This window comes from Mastacembelus armatus, chromosome 4 (genome assembly GCF_900324485.2).
Source record: "Mastacembelus armatus chromosome 4, fMasArm1.2, whole genome shotgun sequence".
NCBI classification, from domain to species: Eukaryota; Metazoa; Chordata; class Actinopteri; order Synbranchiformes; family Mastacembelidae; genus Mastacembelus; species Mastacembelus armatus.
This window is the reverse complement of record NC_046636.1, coordinates 18092809-18098077: the sequence shown is the minus strand read 5'-3', so window position 1 is coordinate 18098077 and position 5269 is coordinate 18092809.

Here is a 5269-nt window from a genome sequence, read left to right as displayed (position 1 = left end):
GGCGATGCAACCCGGGAGAAGTGCAATAAAACAAACTCTTGCTCTCAAAGGTGTGCGCGGCTTTGTACCGGCGCGTTTTGCCTGTTAGCTGCACATCCTCTGTCTTTTTATCTGTCAGTTATTTCCCCTCATGTTTTGTCATTTGCTCTGTATATTCATTTGTCGCCTGGTTATTTTTTTTTTTTTTCCAGTGCCTGCATACACCCGAGGTTGTAATTAAATTTATCCCTCAAATGCGTCAAAAGCAAAGAAGCTTTGTTGTTGTTGTTGTGATTTATGCTTGATTACTGATGTGACGTCGAGGAGGTTCGGGCAGACCCGTGCGTCTTGAGAGCAGTAGCGGGGATGTGAGCCTTCACTAGCCACAGCAGCTCGATAAAAAATGGAGAAGCCCATGCAAACAGGGGGGCTTAAAGTGAAGGTGTGGAAGTCAGCGTGACTGCTGCATCACTGCTTGGCAGTGGAGCGTCCAAAAGAAGGGTAGCCTGTACAGGTGGTTCCGCAGTAGCCTATAGGCCAATATCATAAATATATTAGATTCTTTTTTTAAAAGTGACAGTAAACTGAGGACTGGTCAGACAGTTTGAATAAATGCGAATTATTAAAAAAAAATAAAAGGTAAAAAATCAGCAGTGTTTATGTGAAATCCACTGCTTTTATTTAGTTAAATTATCACCTTAAATTCTTGTTATTTGTTTATTTATTTATTCTCTGATTATGATTGCTGTTTATCATCTGTGTCAGTGTGACCCCTCTGTGTGTGTGTTTGTGTGTGTATGTGTAGCCCGCTTGCTGCGTTTCTCCTCTTTCAGAACGAAACAAGCAGCGCCCCCTACCGTCCCACGGTGAAACCGCACAGTGGCATCAGCACATAAAGCTCATGGGCCCAGTGGTTAGTAAACACTTTAAATCCCACAGAGCCTTTTCACACCCCTGTAATTGATTACTGGGAAGCAATCACAAGCGTAAATATTTTGTGTGAATGATTGCAGGATTTTCAGAGCACACGTTCATTTTTTTTTTTTTTTTTTTTTGGGAATATGCGCAAAGATGGCCAAACCATGATTGAATCGGTGTGGATGGGAGTCCATATATAATGTGAAACGGTTCCAGCAGTCCGGGTGTAATATGATGGATCACTACAGACACTTCCGCTCAAAAACAAAAAAAAAAGACGACACGTTAAAATCTGGATTTTTTTTTTTCCTACTCTGGACAATTTATTCTTTGAACACACCCGAAATCCTGTCTGACTCGTCATTTCTGGCTCATATTCTACATTTCTCCCCTCATCCAAATCAAAACCCTCTGCGCTCGTATACGGCTTGTCAAGCCTGCAGTTTAGCGATGTTAAAAAAAAAAAAAAAAAAAAAAAAAAAAACAGAAAGAAAGGAGGTCAGCCTGAGCCCGGCGGGATGCAGGGCAGCTGCTCCCTGACCAGCTCCGCCGTCACACCTACTGCAGCTTCGGGTCTACAGGCATTTGGTTGGCTGCTAATTAATGGGAAATGATGATGTTACCGAAGGTGCGGCATCGCTATCGAGGATGGCAAGACGTGGGCATATAAAACAGTGCACGTTTGAAATGATTATTTTGTGTATCTTATTGTCTGGGTTAGTTTGGCCTAAAAAAATATAAAGAAATAAAAGAAATAAATAAACAGAGAGAAAAAAAATCAGTTTTGCCTCTACACCCGCAAGGAAAGATCCATTTTTTAGTCACATCATGAAATGTGAATATTCCTGCTCTTTCTAGTAATACCAAAAAAAAAAAAAAAAAAAACCCTCTGACTCGAGGAATTACAGCAGATCGCCTAATGTAATCGCACCATAACGCACTTGTCTGGCCAATTAGTCGAAACAATTATTGCAACTTTGACTTTAATTACGTCTCAATTTGAAGCCCAGCGCTGGTCTATAATTCAGTGATTAAAAGCCTCTTTGCCGCAGTGCCTTTAGGGCAGCGCATGATTAGGACCTGTCAGCTGCTGGAGTGAACGGAGCCAGCCATGCGTGTTGCGCAACATGACCCGCTGTTGTTAAACCCTGTCATCATATTAACCTGAATTCCCCACTCATTATGGACGGAATTATCTACATGACTAGAAAAAAAAGCACTCTTATGTAGGCCTATATGTAGTTATTGTAGGGTACTGCGTTAACAGGGGAGTATGACGTCATAACATCCTAAGGCCTTGAATGTAAACAGTCATGTGCAAGCTGCAGACTTCCATGTTGAAATATATCTGCTTTCTACCAGTATATAAGAGCTGTAAGGGTAGAAATCCAAATGTCAGACTGAGATAGTCGAATTAAAGGTGTTAAATGTGAAGTATGTTGCTAAAAGTGATCTCAAGATCCATGAGTCATGGGATGTCTGGTCATTACACACAGACAAACAAAAATAAGGAGGTCTGACAAGAGGAGAAAGACTGTTTTGGGAGGGCCAAAAGGTTCATCTGAAGCACATTTGATCCATGTCAAAATATATTGATTCATGTTCTTTCAAGAGACAGTTGATGTCTTTCTTAATTTCTGACTGACCATCTGGACTGACTGAATCAGTCCAGACTGCTTCTTTTTTCTTTGAAGGCAAAGAGTTCAAAGAGCTAATCAGATAGTTATGGACTATGAAAATGATTACTTATAAAATTCAGATTTGACATGAAAGTTGCCACCTTTTCTTGCAAAACAAAAGTTCAGTGATGTCACAGTATTTTATAGCATATATTGTATGTCTGTGTATGGTAAACACACAGTGTATAGAATGGGTAGGGTTTGTATAAGGACTGAGCAGACCCTTGGTGCAGCCTTAGGTTTTATGAATTTCCCCTCAGCCACAATCAGTGCAACCGAGTTTCCTTTGGTGTATCCAGAGGTGAATAATTTATGGGAGGATAAAAGCACTGGTGGTAGCAAGCTAGACAGAGAAGGAGGAGGAGGAGGAGGAGGCTGGCTGGGAACACCCCCCCCCACTCCCCCCACCCCACCTAACCCCACCTCACCTCACCCGAGCTTGCCCCTTGCCGCGTGGTGGCCTTGGACGATACCTCCTCGGACGGCTGCTTGAAGTGCAAATCTGTGTCCAACTTGTTCCCGGTGCCTGTCAGCATGTTTTCCTCTTGTCAGCAGCGATTTGAGTGTGGGCCTGTGTCACCCTTGTACCACAGCTGTAACAGGATCATTGACAGGCCAGTGACACTGCCCAACCAGATAATGGAAACCTATTGATTTTTCCCCTTTTTTCTTTCTTTTTTGTTTTTCGCACAGCCAGTCTGTGGCGCTCCTGAATAACTGGCCAAAGGACAGGTCATGATCAATGATCCTGGTCTCTGGATCACTACAGCCGAACAACCAACAGGAAAAAACACAAGACTACCTGAGAAAAAAAGCAGTTCTGTTAGTTAATACATACTTTCTCAGAGTGCAGCTACACACAATCACACAAAGTGTCTGACTGTAACAAATAGTTCAGACTGCTACACACATGAAAACATAACTCAATTCAAGGGTTTCTGTTTCTTTCTATTTTAATTTTGATAAATGAGAGCAAGTGTTACTTCTGAATTAAAGGCAGATTTTCTGTTTTTGTGCACACAGGGGCCGGCATTTGCAGCTTTAATGGAGCAATCTCCAGAGAGGAGGCCCCTTTGATACCCATGGCAATGATAAGCATGCATTGGCTGCCTAACATTGGACCCCATGGCAGATGGCAAGTGCGGGTCCTGCAACAACACATTTCTTTATGTCAGCCTTGTCCCTCTCTCTCCCTCCCTGTCTCTCCAGCCAGTGGAATAATGAAAAGCCCAATTCTGGTCATGGCTAACTCAATCTCATTATAATCTCTCCTTTTTTATTCATTCGGCCCCTTGGGATGCTGTCTGCCAGCGATGTGGCTTTCAACCTCCAGAGAGAACATCTTTTGAAACAGCCAGGAGACCTAATGAAGTCACAGAGTGGCACAATTATTTCCCAAAGAAGGAGCATTAATGTACTTCAAAATTCCCTCCGGAGAAGCATGATGACAATTGGTTTGTACAGCTTTGATCGCTGCTTTAAATACTGCCCAAGATAAACTGCAGGGTTAGCCCCCTTTGCCACTGGTAAGTAGAAAACCCAGAAGTCGCTATCAAGCACTGGATACATCAAATACTCAGTCCGTGAAGCTAAAAAGTGGAGTTTAAAATAACACATAGCCCTAAAATTACTTTCCGCTGGCAATAATGGTGCAAAGTGACACTGAAATCTCTCTTTTACCCCAAAGATTTGCAGCAAACTTTGTTAAACATAACAAATAAAATTGGACTGTGTGTTATGGGGAGGGAACGGTTCATTATCACATTACACACCTTCATCCAACTAAAAGGGGAAACCTGTGTCTGTGCTCTGTATTAAAATGAATCACATTTTCCCTTGAAAGAAGACCTTGAATTAGGGTATGAAATAAGTTTTTTATCTAAAATATTATTCATTTGCTTATTCTACCATTTGCGGGACCACCATCACCTCACTGAGCAGTGAAGTAACAAGAGATTAACAGATCGCATCATAAACACTAGACAACCTTACATTATCTTCCACAAAATCCAGAAATTCATCGTTTGATTTTGCTGTGATTTATCACTGCTGCAGTGCATGTCCCATAGATCACGTTAGTCACAGAGTGCCACAAATGTTCTCATTATCTCTTTTCAGGATCATGACGATGTTAAAGTTCTTGAAAAGAAATGGGAATTTTTCAATACTGTCTTTAAACATAGTCAGGTTCCCATATGAATTCTGACATGGGTTTTTCTTGTTATAGTTATTACTACTATTCATAGGGGCCATTAAAGGCCCCCTCTAATGCAGTTTATTTGTAAATGGTGGGGGCAGCCCTCCTTCCATTAAATATGTATTTGAAAGTTGCTCTGGAGTCAACATGAGGAATGTTATACTGAAAATGTAACTGGAAGATTTCTACATCATTTGAATGCTTAAGCCTCATATTAGCTCCAGTTTGAATACATTTTTCCACAGAAAGACAACTGTGGTTAAGTGTTTTGTCTGCTCTATCAGCAGTATGTTACTAGTCAGAATTAGGCTAGCCACAAGCTACTACTAATATGCACAGGCTGCTATAACTTTATTTGCCTAGCACCTATTCAATTTCAATTCAATTCAATGCAGCACTAGCAAATGATTTTGCATAGTTCTCTGGTGAAGTATAATATAGATAAATAAATATACTGTACAGTAGTTACACTTTTGTACCATGAATGTTGCTTTAA